This window comes from Ambystoma mexicanum, chromosome 1q (assembly GCF_040938575.1).
Source record: "Ambystoma mexicanum isolate Mex_15411 chromosome 1q, UKY_AmexF1_1, whole genome shotgun sequence".
Taxonomy (NCBI): domain Eukaryota; kingdom Metazoa; phylum Chordata; class Amphibia; order Caudata; family Ambystomatidae; genus Ambystoma; species Ambystoma mexicanum.
The window spans coordinates 410,648,563-410,670,607 of NC_090922.1; the positions used below are offsets into that span (position 1 = coordinate 410,648,563).

A 22,045-nucleotide genomic window follows, 5' to 3' on the forward strand; every position below is an offset into this window, starting at 1 on the left:
CTCGCCAATGTCTTTCCAGTTAGTAGGGCTGTGGCCCAGTTTCCTTCACTGAGGCTCTTACAGTTCAGTTCTATTTTGCCCCAGTTCCTTCACTGAAGCAAGGTGGATGACTAGTTGCTCCACTAGGCCCGTGGAATGCCCAGTCCAGCTGCGACCTCCACTATCCACCCTTCCCCTATGGGTAAATGTTCCAAAATGTTAATGTCTTTCTGCATCTTTTCCCCCCAGGCACGGTGTTCAAGGGTCACCACAGAGATTGCAGTGCCGTATTCCTGAGCCCAGTGGACTTGGTAAGTAATGCACGGGTGGTGGGTGGGAGAAGAACAGTTGTAACGATCTCCGCTTACCCTTAGGTCTTTCTTCTGCCTTTTTCAGATGTTGCAGTGCGCGAAGAACAGAGGCGCAAGAAGAATCCAGCGGATGATAAAGAAAACAGAGCCAGAAGAAGTCTGCGACTGCACACGTTCCGGTGAGTATTTCAATGGATCTTGCCTCACGCCGTGTAAGTCTGTGCTGCTCTGGTCTTGACACGTAGTGCAGAGCTGGTTCAGGATGTCTTGACACATAGTGCAGAGCTGGTTCAGGATGTCTTGACACATAGTGCAGAGCTGGTTTCGGGATGTCTTGACACGTAGTGCAAAGCACGAGGAGTTCCAGGGCAGGCAAGCGTCACGCTGGCAGCCAGAGAAAATGCTAAGCACTGGGTGTGGCCCAGGGCAGGTTTTATATAGCCTTGAGCCCACCCAGAACCACTAGACCATCAGGGAAGCTTGTATTATGGCCCTCTAGTGGCCATGTTGAATCCTGTTAATGGGTCCAGTCCCGGGGGCCATTTTGGAAGGGGCTACACAGGCAACAGTCTGGATTCGTGCCAGGCAGCTAGCTTCTCAGTCCAGGTCCTTCCCTGAGCCTTGGGATTGGTCCGGGTCGTGACACCCCATGAGTAAAGCCCAGAAGAGCCATGTCAGACAAGTCTGTCTCTGGGAGTGACCCAGGCTTGGAGCCAGAGGAAATGGAAGGAGAAGAAGAGGGTGATGATGAGGAAGAAATGGATGAGGACAATGATGGCGATGATGAAGATGATGTGCCGGAAGATAAAGAAAAATCCCAGGAACCTGCTTGTAGGGAGGATGGAGAACCTAAACGCTCTTATTCAACTACCTCAAACCAAAGTGATGACCAGAAGGAATACACCACACAGAACCAACCTAAGGCATTGGCCACTGAGGAAGTACAAAATAATCTGCTGCAAAAACCTGTTCAGCTGAGGAGAAACATTAGGAAAGTTTTACTGGAGGATCAGCTGGAAGCTGGAAAATTAGCAGCCCAACAGGAAGAGCTTGAGTGGAGGAAACAGGTAGAGCGGCAAAGGAAGGACTATGCAGCACATCTCCCACTTTACCCTTTGACTTCTTCCAAGAGGAAATTTTACTAAGTGCTGGCAAGGTGCCCCATTTACCGCCTCAGGTATCAAACCCGGAAGACATCTGTCTAGACAGCAGTAGAATCAGTGGAAGTGGAAGCGACAGCAGCGAGGTGGATGTTGGAAGGCAGTGCTTGGCATTAAAAATTAGGTGATAGAACTGAGTTCGGGAGAGGACGAGGCCCTTCAGGCCGCGGACAGCAGTGACTCCACCAATGATGTGGATGATGATGACACTGCAGAGAGCAGCGGCTCCCACATCAATGACGCTCTCAACATGCCTGATGCAATTGGAAGGGTGTTGGTCAATATCAACCACCCGCCAAATGAGGAGGATATATTCCTAGCATCACACTTGGCTTGAGCAGTGAAGCCACACCGGGCTGGAGGGATTTGCTTCATGTATTAACCTGGTAGAATCCCTGGAGTGGTTTAAGGGAAGCAATGGCTTTGGATGCATACAGCCGCACAGCATGGATCCGCGCAAGACATTGCAGGTTATATCCTTTCTGGATGTACTCTTCTGGTGCACTGAAGCCAAAACGGTGCTGCCCAAAGTCCCGGTAAATACTTTGTCAAATTGGTTGGCAGAATTCAACATCTGGTTACCAGCACCTGAAAGCCTTCATGAAGAAGATCCAGATGAGATAGTGCCATGCACATTCAAGGTTTATATACTAAATGACGAACACAAGACAACAGCGATCTGGGACAAAGGTGGTTACAGACTGATCAGCCAGTGGTGTGCTGCTGATGGGCTATGAGATGTATCGTCTCCTTTCAATTAAGAAATCTTTCACTAGTGGAAGGAAAAAGAAACCCCAGTGTAATCTTCACATCGACTCTGTTGGTTGTCTCCATGACAGTCCAGCTTCAGAGCTGCCAGAAGCATGGCAACTGCTCTCCTGAACATCTGTAAATACCGGCTCACCAACCACGACTCTAACATCCCTTCTGTCCTCATCCTTCTTGATCTCTCTTCTGCCTTTGACTTGGTCATCCATGCCATCCTGCTCAACTGTCTCTGTGAAAACCTGGGAATCACTGATCAGGCCCTGGCCTGGCTGACCCCTTTCCTCTCTGATAGACCTTCCCATGTCCAAGTTGGGTCCTTCCCTTCCTCTATCTGACTCTCTACTTGTGGTGTTTCCCAGGGTCTAACCTCTCTCCCTGGCTGTTCAACCGATACCTGGCACCTCTTGCCCACCGCATTGCTGCTCTCTGCTCCAACTTTCATTGCTATGAGAATGACACTCAGCTCATTTTCAGGCTTCCCTCTGCCACCTCTTCTCCCTCTCTCATCTCTGACTGTCTGTCTGCCATCCAGGAGTGGTGTGCCGCCAATGTTCTCTGCCTTAATGCCAGTAAGACAGAGATTCTCCTCATCGGCACACCTGCATCCTCCTTCCCTGTCACTCTCTGGCCAGCCCATCTTGGCCCTCTTCCTGCTCCCACCTTTGAGGCAAAGAACCTCAGGGTCATCTTTGACTCCACACTCTCCTTCACTCCTCACATCTCTAACATCTCTAAGAGGTCAAGCTACCAATTACAGCTCCTCAGAGGTATTCTTCCTTTCCTCTCCTTCCCCCATAAGTTTACTGTCTCTAGAGCTCTAGTTCTCTCTATGCTAGACTATTGGAACAGCCTATTTCTAAATCTGCCTGCTTCTACTCTCCGCCCTCTGCAACTCATCCAGAACAGGACTGAAAGACTTGTACTTGGCCTAAAGCCCTGGGATCAGATCTCTCCAGCCCTGAAATCTCTTCATTGGCTCCCAATGGCTGCAAGGATTACGTTCAAGACCCTTTGAATTGTCCACAAGGCTTTCTGGGCCCAAAAGACCTTCAACTCTCCCTATGTAAATACCTTCCCACTCAAGCTCTTCACGCCTCCACCTCCAACTCCCCCAGGGTCAGTTGCTTCTCCAAGCAAAGAGTTGGGGGTAGATCTCTTTCCTCGGCTGGGGCCTCCCTTTGGAACAGCCTCCCTGCCACTCTGAAACATGAGAATCATCTCCGGTTCCGGAAGCACCTCAAGACTACCTCTTTGCTTCTGCCTTCTCTCTTCCTCTCCCCTGTTGGTCTGTCTACTTTGGCTCTGTACACCTGGCTTCCCTCTTAATTTGGACCAAGGTCACTGCCCACCCAGCCACACACCCGCACTGCCTACTGTAACCCTACAGTCCCCTTCCTGCACTTATCAGCCACCCCTTGTCTGCGCTTTAAACCTTGCACTTTCCACCTTGTATGGCTGCACTACCTTTTGTTGTTTTTATCCCTTGTTCAGCACTTCCATCTCTCCCCTCTCCCTTGCATTTCCCCCTTCCCTCTCCCATGCACTTGTGCATCCTTAATGTCAATGGGCCTAGCAAAATCACTGTTTTGTCCTCCCTTGTTCCCCTCCCTTGCCTCAACGCGCTCTGAAACACTTGTGTATGAGCGCGATACAAATAAAATATCATATCATATCATATCATAAGGAACTTTACTTTTGTTATGGACTTTGGTTTAATTCTTAGGGTTAGATTGCTAGGTTTCTGACAGAGGGTGGAGAACATATTATTTTTGGATAGACTTACTGACAGGCAAGGTTTTCCTAGGGTGAGGGGGGGGCAAGCCCTTAGAAGTAGGGAGAGATAGGTTTTTCTTTATAATAAAATTTTGTATCCCAAACATGACCCCTCCTTGTCAGTCTCTTTCTTCTACACCCTCACAGTACTGCAATGGTGCCCCTTGTTTATATCACTATGAAAACAAATGTTGGCAATGCCAACAGTTTGGGCTTTTGTCTAGGCATGGAAAAGGGAACTTGTCAGGCACTGCCATAGTGGTATTAACTGACAATCATGCCTGGCATCTAATAGCAGTGCCTGGCAAATGCCTGGTATGTATACACAAGCCAAAACTGTTGGCTTTGCCAATGTCTGTTTTTAACAGAACGTCCGTGAAGGACATAAACAGTGCCTATAAATCATGTGGTAGAAGGCAGACCTAGTTGAGAAATGTTATTACACTAGTAGTGAGTTTACAGCTCCACATAAGTCAACTCTCAGAAGATTGCTTTGAAAATATACTGGCAGGCAATTTGAGTGCAAGGTTTGATGATAAGGCTTGATTAAAGCAAACTCAAGGAGTTCCCACAATGCGGTGTTTTGGGCAAGAAGGGGCAGTAACTGGGTGGGAATGGCAGACAGGGATTAGCATGCCATTGGGCAGTCAATAGGTGGGCAAACAACCAAAAAACACATTCGGGCTTTATGTCCATCCTCATAAGTGCCACCTAACAGCCCAAACTAAAAACATTTAGAATTAAACAAATGTTTGCCATGACATTTTATAAGACAGACAAAAAACATATAAAGTATCAAAACACCACTCTTCCTGAGAAACTCGCCATCTCCAAAGGCCAGCACAATGCCACAATCCAAAACTTCACTGGGCTGGAAAAACAGAACTGCAAGAAGGAAAAAACAGTAAACAGACCTTTTCCTTGACCCGTCTATGCTACTCACCAGGAAGGACTTGGAGGTCCTACTCTTTAGAAACACCCCTCCAATCACCTACTGCTCCAATCAACTCGAATTCACCCCTGCTGACCCTGCTCCAGCTCCTCTGGTACTCCCTTACTTATAATCCCCATGTGGATCTCCTATATACAGCACTCCCAGCTAGGGTTGCACTATATAAATCCCAAACATACATATATCCGGACATGTTTTTTTACTTCACCACATTCACACAGAAAGGGTTTTTTTCTGCTCTCAAGCCCCTGGAGGTGATTCAGGATCACACGGCACCCTGCAAAATACTCTTTCTCATTCACCAAATAAGAATGATTCATAAAGTTGCTGAAACTGAAAATAAAGCCACAGCACTGAATTATGTATGCTCAGATCCTCTGAAAGTCTTAATCTATTTGTAGGCTCCATTGCGTCAGATTTCAATTTCACACAATTTACTTTTTTAATCTTTAATTAACATTGAAATTATGAACAGTACAAAGTACTGCCAGAGGTGATTATACATTACTTCTGAATATGTATGGCATAACTTGAAAATCTTTATTATTTCCATTGTCTAGTCAAAATCTTAGTTCTGCAGTGATCCTGGTAGCATACTTTGTATAGAAATGTTCACAGATTAGCATAATGCCAGAAATGGGAAAAGTTTATGAGAATCCTGTGAAAAGTCCTAACTGTTACTGCTCCTCTTTTTGTGGAGATACAATGAAACAAAGGTACATCAACTCATTGTGTTTTCTTAATTAATATAAAAGTATTATGATCTTGTCTACAGTGGTTCTAACTTCAAAATATTGCCAGATAACTCCTGTGTCTAATGTAATACTAATTGAGTATCAATGTTGTGAATGTAGTCTGAGAAAATCAGAACTGGACATTGTATCGGAGTTCTTGAGTGAAATTATTTTGTGAAGCTGCTCTCATGCAGGGAGTCACTAAGAATGATATTGTAAAGGTCATCACCCTTAAATGATAACAGGGGTCATTAGGGTAAATGTTATATGTTGCTTATTACTATTTTAATTTGATGACACGTTTTGCGAAGTGTAGTAGTTTGTAAAGTAGTTTGCTTTGGCTGTGTCCTGCATGCTGAACAGTGTTCTCAGGGTGATATCTTCTAGTAAGTGTGTTTTCTGTTGATGAGCTCCTCTTTCTACCAAGGTGTGGAGTGCTTATATTTGTTTGTTTAAAGTTTTTCAGTTGTGCTTGAGTGTTGATTGTTGAGTGCCCTGATCTGGATGTAGATATTAGACATCAGAGAGATTTGTGGTGAAGTAGTGTGGGTATGGCCACGTGGTCTAAAGAAAGCTATACTATGCATGGAGAAGTGGTGAAAACATTGTCAAGTGTGCTACCTTTGCTGTGGGTTGGTTCAGTGATGAGCGTTTTGATGTTCATGATGTCAATCAGATCATGTTGATTCTTTCTGATTTTCTTGGTGGCGTGGCTTCCAGGCAGGTTGAGGATTCTGTGGAAAATAGTTGATGCGTTTTTTGAGAGATGCTGTTCTGATAACTTATTTGAATTTGTTGAAAAATTACCTTTTTGGTTTTGGGTGGTCAGAAGATCAGGCAGAAGCCGGGCATCTGAGCCTGGGTCAGACCGAAATGCCAAGATCCCTGAATGCAGGTTTGGTGTGCTCCTGCAGGTTGCTTGTCGATAATAGCAAGCCCTATTCAAATCTTCTATTTGTGGTCCCTGTGTTCAATGCTGTCTGCTGTGAGGAAGTGGACTTCCAGGATATATGTGGTGGTGGATGTAAGCCACCTCCCTGTGATGTTCAGCTAGGCTGTGAGTAACAGTGTACTGAATTCTGGGTCTGAGTTAGTATTCAGCTGAAATGCCGCTATTTGGCTTTGGCTGAATACTTCCTGGAATATTCACTCGAAGACAAAGTCCACTTTATGTTATTGCTTCTCTATTTGAGAAAGGAAAGCCAATTATAGAAAGTGTGGAACTGGCGCACATGTTGCAAAAGCCAAAAAGGCTCTTTGACTATTTCCTGTTGTAGAATAATGCTGAGGTGAGCTGTGCTTGGCCAACAATGGTAAATGTGAGAGAACCATGTTCCCTTACTTCTCATGCCAGCCTGGAATGTCCCAGGATTCGAGGAACCCTGGAGCAGATTGCTGGGGCATCTGAGTAAAATGGGAAGCCAACGGTTGGTCCAACCGAATTCAGAGCTGCTGGGTTTGGCTCACCATTGGCCCAAATGCAGAGCAGGATCCCAATGCCTCATCACCAGACATATATGGCCCCAAAAGCATAAGAGTAACCCCCTCCCAAACCCCCAAACCCACCTGACTTTTGGCTTCAACTATCTTTGCACTTCCCTTAAAGCAGAGGCACCATGCAATCTATTTTACTATGGCATGTCACCAAGTATGTGGGCATCATGTGTCTCTCGTTGACTTTGTCCTATTACATGTGTCCCTCCTCAACCCAAGTGTAGTACTTTCCTTGTTACTGGTGGAGCTGGGGGGTGCTGCACTCCTTTGGCCTTTGAATTAGTGCTGCTGGGGGCAGCGAGAGGGTGCCGTACTGCTGGGGACACATGGCAGAGAGTACTTATTTTTTAAATGTTTGTTTATGGCAAACAATGGTATGCCCTGCACTCTGTGATGAAGCTAGACTATTTGTCCCTTATCCCCAAAGGGGAGCTACCCCTATGAGGCTAGGAAGGTGAGCCTGCTCAGCAAGACCACCATAAGGGTCTGGGTAAGTGGAACCTCACTACGAGTGACTCTCCTCTTGGGGACAATGTCTCCAGTTCCGGTAATTAATTCCCTGTACAGAACACGTTATCTGCCTACATGGGAATTGGAAAGACTTGTTACTTCCATTTTCGACTCTTCCAATAGTGAAATGTTTCCAATCTCTAGCTTGCCTGAACTCCACAGTCAAAGAGCGGTCACATACCCTTTGTTGTTTATGGTGACGTACTAAAATGTATGAGGTACTTGGAAGAAAAGAGAGAGAATCCTATGCAGATGTGAGCCTCTAATGGGAGGACATCCCAAAGGGGCAGAGCTGCGCTAGGCTGCAGAGGCGGCGGTTGCATGGAAAGTGAGTGAATCTCTAATGAGACACTAAAAGGCTGTTCTCCTGACTGGCAAAGAAGCCAAGCTCGAGATCAAGATGGAGACGTTAAACAACCGTCTCACCTGGTAGTGCAACAACACTGAAGCCGTGGGGGGGCTGGGGCCCGTTAACTGACACAAGAATAGACTGCAGCAGAGAGAGTGTATCCTGATCTCCACATGAGAGGTGTATTAGCTACAGAGCCGGGCAGCAGGAGGGTAGCAAACGCTCAATAAAAGGTAACTCAGCTGAGAGGGGCAAACACTATAACAGTAGCTGGAAAAATCATGCAGATTATGGGAGCCAATAAAAGCCAAACGGGCAGATACCCTACCAAAACCAACCTATGAGAAGGCTCGAAGGCTTTGAAGTGCCCTGAAAAACAGAGTGATTTATATTTGAGGCTGAGAGATACTGGAACCCAGAAAACCCAAATGGGCAAACACCCCACCAAGACCCCGCTAAAGGAAGCCTGTCAGAGGGCCAGAGTCCTGGAAACTTGAAACATTGTGAACAGTACTGGGAGGAGAGTGAACCTGGAGGGTTCCAGTACTTAAAAACAAAACAAGACCATTACCGAGCACCAAGTAAGAAATGGTGGAATTGTTTGGCAAAAAAACATGGCTTCCTGGGAAAAGGAAACCATATGGAATATAAATAAATATTTAAAACTTGGAATACAGAACCTGCAGAAAAGCTGAGGACTGTATTGTGAGAAATCAATGTACTTTTAAAAGCAAGCCTTCTTGGAATCCAAGTATCAGGCCAGGCAGAGCCCAAAGACATAGGCTATTGCTCCAGCCTTCTTTTTGTTATTTATCCCTAAATAGCAGCACCAGTTAATTGACAGGATCTGGACAAAGGACTATTTGTTTTGGACTTGAATGAGCACCTTTACTTTTAGTTTGTTACGCAGGGAACCTCCTTCATTTATTTATTTTATGTATTGGCCATTTGTTAGGCGCTTATACAATTAGCAAAACTGTTTCAAAGCGCCCACAGGGTGACAGGGTGGGGATAGGGGAGATGGACAATGAATTACAACAAAAATACATAATTGAATTAATAGAATTAAAACAAATATTGAGACTAACGGGCAAGGGAGACGAACATACTATGCCTTGTGAGTGTTCAGAACGTGAAAGTGCAGGGGAAAGGGGATGAATGGATAGGTGCTGTGGTGCTAAAGAGAAGTGCTTGGGGTGAACTGCTAGAAAGTGCTAGAAAGGAAAAATGTAAATGCAAACCTCCCGTGGGGAGGGAGAGCCAAGTAAGTGCAGTGAATAGGCAGTGGCCTTGATGAGAGATATGGGAGGGTCAGAGCCTCGAGGGTACATACGGGCCCTGCACATCAGTCACGCTGCTATTTGATTAGCAGGGGAGAGAGGAGGAGAAGGAAGGAAAGAGAAAGGTCTTGGGGCATTTCAGGAATGTAAGGAGGTCCGGCTTGATATCGGTATGGCTAGATAGGCGTTTTTCTTATTATTTAAATAAAGAACCTTAAGCATGTCACTAATTAGTCCGACTCCTACTTCTGGTTTGCCACACCTCACTCATGATTGTTTTTCCTTTTTAGTGTTCCAAAATCATAAAACTGCTTGCAGAAGAGGCCAGCATCAAGAAAGCCCTACTCCTAGGCAAACATGCCAATTTGGTAAGTGCAATGGAATTGCTGGACATGGGAGGGAACATTTCACTGTTGATTGGTGTTCTGTCGGAAAATTGAGAGGAATTCAGCTACATTTTGATAGTCAAAGTTGCGTACACCCCTGCCAAAATATGCTCAGATGTCTGGCTTACTTTACATTTATTCTGCCACCAATATGCTATTTCAAGCGTGTCAAGCGCCCCAAACAACAAGAGAGTAATAACAATTAGTTTTCTTCTTTGCAAGGGTGTAAAAAGTCTGTGACAGATAGACGAGACACACAAAAAGTTAAAACTGCATATAAATCATTATCAGTCCCTGACTGCAATACAAGTTTCCCCTCACAATTAACAAATAAAGCACAGCGTGTCGTAGCACATGCTCCCCTCTCACAAATGGAACATATGAGCACTAACATACTGAGCTTTCATCTCATGCAAAAATAAGCACTGTTATTGTACCATTTACCACATGGGCACCAAGGTATGGTTGAATGGATACTTAATCTAGAAATAGTATACTCATCTGTGCCCCATATATGGTTTTGAGGTGGGAATATTTCACACAATGCTTTTATAATCAGAGTGTATATTAAATTGTATGGGTAAACATTATTTGCCTCCACAAGAGTGAACACATTATGCAACAGACAATCAGAACATGACCGAACTCGACAATGAATAGCACACATAAGAAACAAAACAGTTGGGTATCAGAGATATCTGGCTTCAAGCAATGCATTGCATCTGTGGAAAACATTGCATATATTAATATGTATTGTGATGATTCATCAAATGCAATCACCTCTCCCCGTGGGGTGGGCAGCTTTCCATGAGGCTAGGGAGGTGAGCATGCTGACAGATAGTCCACCTGGGGGTGGTACAATGCATGAGTATTTCATGGGGAAGGAGTCCCCCCTTGAGAAAGGAGTGAACACCTGGATAGAATTTGGCACATCATCCCCAACCTAGCATTCCCAAACACTTTGCCATATTTTAACCAACCACCCCTTGATAGCACTTCCATTTGCCAATTTGGCATTATACCATTTACTGACTTGAGTAATGAGTCGAAGAAGAATACCTGGGAGGTAGGTACTGACACAAAGCGGATTCACAGAGGCAGGGCGTGCGCCTACGTGAACTCAGATGAGTGTTCTAGCCTTCCAGGAAGAAATACCCGTGCAGACCGAAGAAGGACTTGACACAATGTCAAGCCATCCCGCAGTAACAGCGTTTGTGTAAGCTGTTCGGGTTGGGAGATTCAAAGCGCTGGAGACTGGAATACTGTCAGAGGAGGAGATACATCTCTAGCGAGCTAGTGAGGCAGTACCACAGTCTCCAGGAGGAGGTGGACTGTGTGGTCTGCATAGGTGTTGATACTACAAAGAGCCAAAGGCTGCGGAGCAGCTGCAGCAATCCTGAGGCTGTCGGAAGCCACCGAAGACCAATACTAGTCCAGTGCAGAGCCCAGGAGAGACTGAGGCCCGACAGGAAGATGGCAAAAGTTGCTCAGTGAAATTCTCACTGAGCCTGGAGACACCTGATGTGTTGTGAACACTACTTAAAAAGATAGTCAATAGTTTATAATTGTATCCTTTGTTGCTAGAATGAAACTGCAAAAGTCTTCTAGTTGTCTAAGATCATACATTTTTATTCATTCAAAGGGTAATTTGCAGACGCCCTAGCCGATGCATTTCGGACTCGGGGTCCTTCTTCAGGGCGGGCTCTAAAAAAATAATAACAGATACAATCTTGTAGAGACATACTCTAGTAACCACATATTTCACAGTTCATTGATTCATGAATAGAGACTTTCAGATATGATAGTAGAACATACCTGTCAAAATCGGAAATAGCGAGAGAACTGCAATGCCCACCTTTCTTTGATATCTTTTCACACTGGACTGTCTCAAACTCATTGGTACAAATTTCCTATTAACGAAAGACTATACCACAGTTCTGCGTATGAGACAACATTCCATGTTACTATGCGTTACCATAGCATAATGCCTGCAGAAACTTGTCATTTCTACTCTGTGTGAGAAAAATGGGTTACCTTCACTCTAATCCAATTATCCTGCCGTGAATAGAAAGCTTCTAGGGACAAGTTAATGGTTAATTAGGCAGTCCACCCATATTTCTGGTCCCTATAATGGGTAAAACATAAAGAAAAGATACCTAAGGCATTTGGGCATATTTGTGTCATGATTGTACAGCAGGATAGAGTGAATCTCTGTCTTACCTGCATGTTCGTGGACATATACTTCCTATGGACAAAGGGCAGTTAGAGTGGATCTGTAAATGGTGGAACCTGGTGGGAGAAAGTACACGCCGGTTGCCGCATTATAACCATTTGTGCATCATATACGTTCAATATGCAAAACGATATTCTAAACGCTTACTCAGTGCATCCAAGGTCCGGTGTTCTAACCATCTGTCTTGCGAGTAATCCCGGTGCGTCTCTGTGTTGGTGGCCACAGGCGTTGCCATGAGAGCAGCGACACTGGGACCAGTAGCGAGGTTATTGTATCCTACGTCAACACATCCCAATGGGATGACATCTGTATGTGTCTGAGAGGGATGATGGGCTTTGTAGTTACTAAGTTGTGCAGCACATATTATTACATTCCGTCTGCTAGTTGACGTCTGCTGGTAAAGTGAGCCGTCAGTTGATGTGCATGTGTATCAATAAATATCCATTTCCGATGCATGCAGGCTAGAAGGACACCATCAGGGTACTGATATCTCAACATTAGAAAATATATGTAGGGGAAATAAGGAGATGTGAGTGGTATAGCTGCTGCTACTGAGTCAAATTACAAGACTTGTTGATGTGTGTCTAATGGTTAACAATAACATATTGTGTGTGGAACACAGACACATGATGATCAGGCTACCACTGCATCAATTGCTACATGTTGTTGGTTATGGGCCGTTTAGAGCACATACTCGTTTGCTTCTATCCTCACAACCTTGTTGATAATGATGAAGGGATATCCCTTATGTCATATAACTGTACTTAGCCAACACAAGTGAGGAGCCGGTAGTTTCAATATTCTGACTGATGTTCTAATATTGCTAATAGTCATATAGAAGTATGAGAATATTTCGATCTAATCAGGCCAGTGGCCATAGTTGCTCATCTTACACCAATCTAAGTGCTTCTGTAGTATATTTCAGTGATTCACCATTAGGTCATAGGGACTTGGACCTTGCGACAGGGATACTACAAAATTAGTTCCATCTTGCCTTGCAGAGAATATTCAGATAATACCATGGATATAATTACTGGCCACCTGGTCACAAAAAACAATGTAGGTCCAGTTCTTCATTGAGGCCAGCTGGAAAGACTGTATCCAGTCTGTCAATCCAATAGGCATCTCTTTGCTCCAATCTCTCGGTTAAGTTTATTCTTAGATCTTTGGTATCGATCACTTCCAGTATCTGGAATATGATTTTCGGAAGTTGGCATTTGTGTTGATGGAAGTGTCTTGCAACAGGTGAGTGTCAGCTATTTGTCCTAATGTTCTACTTATGTTCGTTCCATCTTGTGCACGCTTTGCGACTAGTTTTTCCAACATACGTCAAGCCACAGCAACATTTGATTGCATAGATCACATTCTGACTTTCACAAGTTTAATGGTCTTTAAGTTTCACTTTCTCTCCCATTCTTGAATGGGTGATAGTGTCTCCTTTGATCACATTGTTACAACTGCTACAGGAAAGACATGGGTAGGTGCCGGGATGCCTGGCTTTCTGTTTCCTCCATCTGTTAGGTTGAGTCTTAACAAGTAGGGCTTCAAATTGTAGCTTCTTTTGAAGGCAATAACAGGTCTTGTGTTGAAGAGATTTTGTAACTTACCATCTCAATTGAGCCATGGCCAATGTTTCAGTATTGATCTTTTGATTTTAGTTGATTGGATACTATATTTGCTCACAAATAAAAATGGATCTGTACTAGTGGTGTTAAGATAGTTTTCTGGTCCGTGAGATTTACTTTAGTTTTGGGGCATGCCAGTTCCGCTTCATGGCTTGGAACTTATTAATATTTTTTTCTGATTCAATTTCCCATTCACTTGTGGTATTAACAATGCGTTTCACTCTAAGGAGTTGACTGTATGGAAGGCTATTGAGTGTTTTGAATGAGAATGGAAATTATTTCTATGTAGAAGGTTGTTCCTATTGGTGGGTTTGTGGTAGATGTTCGTTTCGAATCCTGGTGCTTTGGATGAAATCTGAACATCAAAGAAATGTAACACTGGGTTGCCAATTTCTGATGTAAATTGTACCCTTTCATCAATCAGATTTAAATATGCCTGACAGGAAGATCCCAGAAGGTACAGAAAAAAGAGCAGGCTGACCAGTGGGGGCACAAAAGGGTGCTGGTAACAGATTAACGGGACATGGGGAAACAGGGGCAGGCACCATTCTGTTAATTTGAAAGGAAGTATGAGTGAACTTTACATGAGAGGAAATCTTGCTCATGTCATTGATAGTGTCAGTGATAGTACCAAAACCACTGACCCCCATAGAAGGGTCAAGGACATCAATGTGAGAAAGTGTGACTTTTGCATCAGGGGATGTCTTACTCGTGTGGGTGGTAGCCCCAAGGCCACTTATTGTCAGAAAAGGGTTGCAGACCCCAACGATAGAGAGCAAGATAAAGAAATGAGTCATCTTCTTCATGGCAGTACTTGGCCTGGTAGTGAGCGAAGAGGCGAAAGAGAATTCAGGGTCTGGGAACCAATACCAAAAAGAGCTATGAGTCACCTTCATCATGGAAGGGAAGTGAACGTGAACCAAGTGGGCCAAATCAAAGAAGAGGTGAAACCAGAATGGTGTTGTAGGTGTCGAAGCCTGATGGGAAGAAGACCAGAGGAAGGGCGTCATTCCCCCTGGTTGTGATGAACTGATAGCAATATACCAGGCGAAGGGAGTCATTCTCCTAGTAGCCAGGATGGGCAGAAAATTCCAAGAAGTCATGGGTAAGGGAGTGATTCCCCAGTCTATTTGAAAGAACAGATTACCAAGACCAGCAGCAAGATCAAAAAGGGACTTGGGGAATGGAGTCATTCCCCCAAGCTATCTGAAAGGGAGACATTTTCATGACCCCCCAGTGCAGAGTGTTTGGGACTCCACCTGCCACTCCCCCTGATTACATGTGAGAAGTATTGTTTTGAAAATTACTAGCAGGGGTTAGGAGCTATTCCCCCTGACAATGTGTAAGGCACAAATCTGTTTTGAACTAAATAGCACTGCTACAACAAACCAGGAATTTGAACCCAGGAGAAGGGAATCATTCTCCTGGGATTGGCCAGAACTTTACTACTTTAGTTATAGTTTCTAGTGTATGGGACAGAAGCAAGGTTTTCTTGATACCGCACGGTGGACATTTTGATTTGACAGACATATTGACAGTCACCTTAGCCCTTTGAGTTGTGACAGGGAACACCCTCTTTCCTGTAGAGAAAGGGATAGGTAGATGTGTTTTCTCTTTTTTACTGAACACAAGTCTTTGCCCACAAATATGCGACCTTTGTGTCAGCCCCCACCTTCTGCACCCTTACAGTATGAACACACCACATAGATACATCTTGGTGATAAATGCACACAACACTGGAACTCTTATAAAATGTGTTGTGTGCATCACTGAAAAATCACAATTTGTTTGTTACAAAGGATACTTCCCAAATGTAACTGTTTTGCATTTTATTACTAATAAGATCCTAAAATGATAGAAAAATGCATATGCATGCATAATGGGTCTTTAGCATCTGCAGACACGGCACATAACACAACAGAATTTGAACAGCAACAAATCCTTTATCTCACTGTGTGAGCTATGTGCACTGAGCCTTTCAGAAACAGCAGAGACTAAATATCTGTTTTCAGACACAGCTCCATACATTGCAATTTCATCCATTCAGGTAAGAATCAAAGAATGTGTTCTGGTTTCTGTCAAGCCACCTGCCCTCTGCTCTCTACTAGTGTGTAAATGATATGCACGGAAAGATGAAAAGTGTTGTATTTCACTCTGTAAAACGGCCTTGTACGACACTTATCTGGGGGCCTGACTGCAACTTCAGTAATGGGGAGAAGAGCAGGAAGAAATTGACACAGGTAAAATGCATGCATGGAAGAAAAAAAAGTCTCATCTAAGTACCACCTATCTGCACATGACATACACAATTGCATTGGTGAAATGCTCCCATTAGACCTGCATGCTTTTTTGGATGATTGAAGATGTAGGTTTGGGGCACTGGGGGCAATTGGTAAATAAGCTGAAGCTCCTGGACCTGTCTTCCCTGGTTTGTTTACAAAATGGTGCCATTCTTTACTGTAATATTGCACTCAGAGTAGATCTTTGGACCTCTGAAAACACAGTAAAATAGTGTATGCGTTGAAGAGGCCACTGGCTATCCATCAACATGAAAAAACATGGTGTTTTGCAGTATTAGAAAGAAGCCATATTGGTGCTACATTAGGGTTGCCTTTCCAGCAAAGGCCCTAGAGAAGAAGTACAGTTTCTTGTGCAAGACAATACAGCAAACATGTGCAAGGCATTTAGAGAAACATATTTTGAAAGGGTGGGGTGTTTTGTGCATGCCCTGCAATTCTGCATGCATTGAGGAAAAGTTCTGTCTCTGCTGGCATGCTGCTCCATGAAAGAAAATGTATTGGCCATTTTAAACATTTAAATACTGCCACTTCTCATTTGCAAACCATGCAAAAATATCTTGGGCTTCCTGAAAACCCATTAATCCATAATGTTCAACATAGTTGGACTCTTCCTTTATGATGCTTGAGCTATTATTATTATTATTATTATTATTATTATTATTATTATTATTATTATTGTATTCATTGAGCCCAAACATAGATTTGGGAAGCAAATGACTGCTTTACAATCATAGGTGAGAGAACACAGTGATGGAAGCAGAGAAAAAAGGAGTGGGGAGTTAACAGGGGAAGGTTGGGGTGGGCAATTGGCAGCAAGGGATTGAAAACCAACCAAAAAGGAGAGAGTGGGAGCAGATCACTGAGTCTAAGGTAGGGTTGGAGGAGCAGGGTGTGTGGACCTAGGTGTTAAGCAGGGACCATTCCTTGTCGAGGAAGGTCTTGAGCTCTTTCCTGAACTGTAGAAGTGATGGGGCAAGGCTGATGTTGACGGGGAGGAGGTTCCACAGTATTGGAGTGTAGACAGAAAGTATTGTCTTCTGGTTCTACCCTTCCTGCATGTTGTAAATCAAGTTTGCACATTTCCCTGCTTCTGGTGGATCGCAGTCCTGCAGAGATGCTGAGTTTCTCAGTGAGGTATGATATGATATGATATAATATGGTATTTGTAACGTGCCTATACACAAGTGTTTCAAGGCGCAACGAGGCGGGGGGGAACAAGGGGAGACAGACAACGATCCTACTAGGACAGGTGTCATTCAGATCGCGCAAGTGCAAGGGTAGGGGGACTGGGAAAAGTGCAAGGGGAAGGGGAGAGGGGAAGTGCAAGGAAAGTGCAGTACATGGTTAGTAGAAAACAGATAAATAATAGGGCCAGCTGGTGGCAAGTGCAAAGGTAAGTGCCGGGAGAAGGGGCTGTAGGATACAGAGACAGTCCCGTAGTGCAGGTAGGCAGTGCAGGGAAGAGTGGCTAGGCCAAGACGGAGATCGGTGAGTGGCCCAGTTGCAGATTCAGTGCAGGTTCAGTGATTTTAGCAGGGGAGAGAGGGAGAGAAAGCGGAGGAAAAGAGGAAGGTTTTGAGGTGCTTCCGGAACCGGAGATGGTTCTCCTCAAGTTTCAGGGAGCCAGGAAGGTTGTTCCAGAGGGAGCCCCCTGCTGCGGAGAGAGATCTACCCCCAGCTCGTTGCTTGGAGAAGCGGCTGACCCTGAGGTCATTGGAGGTGGATGAACGAAGAGCTCGAGAAGGAAGATATTTAAGAAGAGAGAGTTGAAGGTATTTTGGCCCACGGCCCCAGAAGGCCTTGTGGACAATGCAGAGGGTTTTGAACTTAATCCTCTCAGCCACTGGGAGCCAGTGTAGTGATTTCAGACCTGGAGAGATACGGTCCCTGGGCTTAAGGCCAAGGACAAGTCTCGCAGTCCTGTTCTGGATGAGTTGCAAAGGGCGGAGAGTAGAGGAAGGAAGATTTAGATAGAGGCTGTTACAGTAGTCCAGCTTCGAGAGAACCAGGGCTCTGGAGACAGTGAGCTTCTGGGGGAAGGAGAGGAAAGAAAGGATACCTCTGAGGAGGTGTAGCTGGTAGTGTGACCTCTTAGAGACGTCAGATATGTGAGGAGAGAAAGAGAGTATGGAGTCGAAGATGACCCCAAGGTTTTTTGCCTTGCAGGTAGGAGCAGGAAGAGGGCCAAGGGAGGCCGGCCAGAGAGCTACAGGGAAGGAGGGAGTGTGCCGATAAGTAGAATCTCAGTCTTACTGGCATCAAGGCAGAGGTCGTTGGCGGCACACCATTCCTGGATAGCAGAAAGACAGTCAGAGATGAGGGAAGGGGAAGAGGAGGCCGAGGGTAGCCTGCAAATGAGATGGGTATCATCCGCGTAGCACTGAAAGTTGGGACAGAGAGCGGCGATGCGGTGAGCAAGAAGTGCCAGATACTGGTTGAACAGCCAGGGGGAGAGGTTAGATCCATGGGGGACACCACAGGTAGAGAAAGAGATGTCAGAGAGGAAGGAACCCAGTTGGACCTGGAAAGTTCAATTGGAGAGGAAGGAGGTCAGCCATGCCAGAGCCTGACCAGTAATACACAGGTTATCACGGAGACGGTTGAGCAGGATGGTGTGGTTGACAGTGTCAAAGGCAGAAGAGAGGTCGAGCAAAATGAGAACACAAGGGGTGTTAGAGTCAATGTTTGAGAGCAGGTCCTCACGGATGTTCAGGAGAGCAGTTTCCGTGCTTCTGGCAGCTCTGAAGCCAGACTGATGGTCATGAAGACTACCAACAGATTCAGCATGGAGATTAAGCTGGGAAATGGCCAGTTTCTCCAGGAGCTTGCCCAGGAAGGGAGTGATAGAGATTGGGCGATAGTTAGCTGGGCAGGAGGGGTCTGAGGAGGGTTTCTTAAGAAGGGGGTGCACAAGGGAGTGCTTGAGGGGGGATGGGAAGAATCCAGAGGCGAAGGAGTGATTGCAGAAGTCAGCCAGGGCAGGTTCCAGGGAGTCGATGTGGTCCTTGATAGTTTTGGAGGAACAGGGGTGGACCTGTTTTGATGAGATTTTCATAGATCGGACTTGTCTTGAAACCTTGTTAGCAGAAAAAAGGGGAAAGGCAGAGAAGGAGGGAGGAGGGGTGGCTGCAGAAGGGCCACAGGGAGAGCAGGGAATAGAGGAGGGGAGGTGATAGGAGGAGAGTGAGGACAGGATGTCCTGAGTTTTTTAAATGAAGTGAGAGGCCAGTGCCGTGCAGAGGGCCTGGGAGGGGACAGAAGAGGTGGAGACTGCAGCTGGGTTGGGCAGCTCCTTGCAGATTTTAAATAGGTTGGCCGAATTGTTAGATGCTGCAGAGAAGCGGGATTGGATAAGGGCTCTCTTCTTAGTGAGACCGGAGAGCCGGTATTGCCTTTGGAGCAGGCGGCAGGCCAGTTTGTCAGAGGATGAACATGAAGCACGCCATTTCCTCTCTGCCACCCTGCACTTGCCTTTAAGGGTGATGAGATCAGAGTCATACCAGGAGTTACATTTGGCTATGGGCTTCAGGCGGATTCTCATGACAGGGGCAAGGATATCAAGGGTATCAGATATAGCAGAGTGGAGAGTGGAGAGGGCTGTGTCAGGGTGGGAGTCAGCCGAATGGGGAGGGGGGGCGAGAAGGTGGTAGCGAAAGCCTCAACTGACACGCGCTTCATGGGTCGGATGACCATGACGGTGGGTGGCAGTGATGAGGGTGGCTTTGTCTGTAGGGTAGGGAAGGTGAGGTGGGAGGATAGGAGAAAGTGATCACTCCAGGAGAGAGGAGTGGAGAGAGGGACAGAGAGGGGAAGGTCAGAAGAGATCAGAGCATCAAGAGTGTGCCCTGCAGAATGGGTCGGCCCAGACGGGAGAATAGAGAGTGCGAGAGAGTCGCAGAGGTCACGAAAGAGTCCAGAGGGAGGACAGGAGGCATCAAGGTGGATATTGAAGTCTCCAAGAAAGAGGAGTTGAGTGGTTGAGGACAGGAGTGAGGAGGAGAGGTCAGCCCACTCAGAGAGGAAGGAGGAAATTTGACCAGGTGGCCGATAGATAGTAGCCACGGTAAGAGAAGGGCTAGGAGAGAGAGAGATTCGGCAGACAAGGCATTCAAACGAGGAGTAGGTCTGCGTAGGAGCGACAGTGGCAGGAATCCACTCAGGGAAGATAAGGGCCACACACCCCCAGCACGGTTGGGCCTGGGCAAGGAGAGGATCTTGTAACCATCAGGTAGGAGTGTGTCAAAGCTGGTGACAGAGCTGGCCGTGAACCATGTCTCAGTGAGACCGAGGATGTCAAGGTCCAATTCCTCAAGAAGGCGACAGATATCACAGGAATGTTTGACGGCAGAGCAAGAGTTGAGAGTGGCAATGTGGAGAAGGTTGCCATCCTTGAAGAACTTCCGGGGAGGGGTGCAGATCAGAGGTACGCCCTGTGGAGGTGAGGAAGAAGGAGCCAGAGAGAGGGCAGGGTGAGAGGGTGGAGGCAAGGTAGCCGAGGACAGGGAAGAGGGGACAGCAGGAGAGGAAAGGAAGTTGATGAGGTGCGGGAAGCGTCTATCAAAGAGGTGGAGGTTGGCCTGGGGGCCCTGGACCAAGACGGTCCCATTAGCGTAGACATTAATGATGGCCTTAGAGGAGCGGAAGGGGGCCAAGAGGACATCCCAACGGGTGCCACCATTAATGGGAGAAGAGGAGAAAGGAGAGAGCACAGAGACCATATGAAGGGTCCATTGGTCAGGAGAAGGCACAAAAAACAGGATGTCAGTAAGAGTTTCCTTGGAGGAGGCACTAGGGTAGGTGTCAGCGATAGGGAGGCCTGGGTTGGAGACCAGGCTATCCTTTTTAAACTTTTTCCTACCAGATTTAGTGAGGAGAGCAGGATAGTCAATGGAGAAGCAGTTAGAGAAGATAGGAGAGATAGAGAGCACCATGGAATAAGGAGGGAGTGGGGTGGAAGACAGACAAGAGCAAGCGGACAGGAATGATGCGGCAAGCCCTAGTTTACCAAAATTACAGAGCAACAGTAACACAGTAAAACGAAATAGGTACCCAGTGTAGAGGCCACCTAAGTTTGAGAGTCCTGCGAGGGGAGAAAAAAACCCTAGTTTACCACAAGGTATCTTGGGGACTTCAGGATGATAGTCTTTTAGGTGATGCAACAGGATTTGAAGATGATATGTGCTTGCAGCGGAAGCCAGTGCAGTTCGATGAAGGTCGGGGTGATGTGGTCAAAGTTGTAGAAGACTTTGATGAGTTTTGCTGCAAATGTAGTACACATTTCAGGGGTGCAGAGTAGTCACCAAAAGGCCTACCAAATGAGCATTGCCACCATCCAGTTGGGAGAGGACCAAGGCTAGGACAAAAGATCTGAAGTTATTTATTTGGGGTGAAGGGCTTAATTTTTCACAAGAGAGAAAGTTATTACCTACCCGTTTGTATCTTCCTTGCAATGTGCTGTTTGAACGTGAGGTGTCTTTTGAAGTTGAATCAAAATACTTCACACAGAATGCCAGCTGGGGTTTGAATCCCTCAGGGTTCATAGCAGAGAGCCGGGTGTGGATGTCAAGGTGTTTGGTGTTGTTGGTCAGCAGTAGGATTTCAGTCTTGGAGGGTTTGAGCTTCAGGTAAGCACTGAACATCCATGACTGACTAAATGTGAGGCAGGCCTTCATCCTGTGGATGTCTTCGATGGAGGATGTCTTGTGGATAATCTGCTGATTGGTGAATGTGGATGTTGTGTCTAATAGAGAGGGCTCCCAGCAGTTCCCAGGGACGTCATTTGGGGGTCGTGAGCTTTGAAGTCTCCATTCTACCTCTGTGGTCTCCCTCGCTACCCCTAAAATAAAAAAATAAAAAATTAATTGAGGTTCCTGGGCTGTGGCCAGCAGCATGTGGCTCTTTGTTTTTGGAGTGGCTGGTTTTCTGGTAGCTATAGCCGGTAAAACAGCTCAGTGGGTAGGGCGCTCACTGCTGAAATGTGTGTGTGATCTGCAGTTTGCAAGTTCGACTCCCGGAAAGGTCAACTCAGCCTTTCTTACTGCTGAGGGTGATAAATGAGTACCAACACAGTTTGGGTGATATTGCATGTATCATTGTTCCATATGAAGTGCTTAAGCATAAGTGCTATATTATAACGCAGCATTATGGTTTGGCTTTGGACAGTGATAAGGTAACCATATTTTCAAAGCATA

The 22,045-nt window shown here is 45.8% G+C and overlaps 1 pseudogene; it reads left to right on the forward strand.

The window, feature by feature from the left end:
* The first annotated feature begins 337 nt into the window (after window positions 1-337).
* On the forward strand, window positions 338-2,332 carry LOC138556268 (helicase ARIP4-like; annotated as a pseudogene).
* Window positions 2,333-22,045: the final 19,713 nt, after the last annotated feature.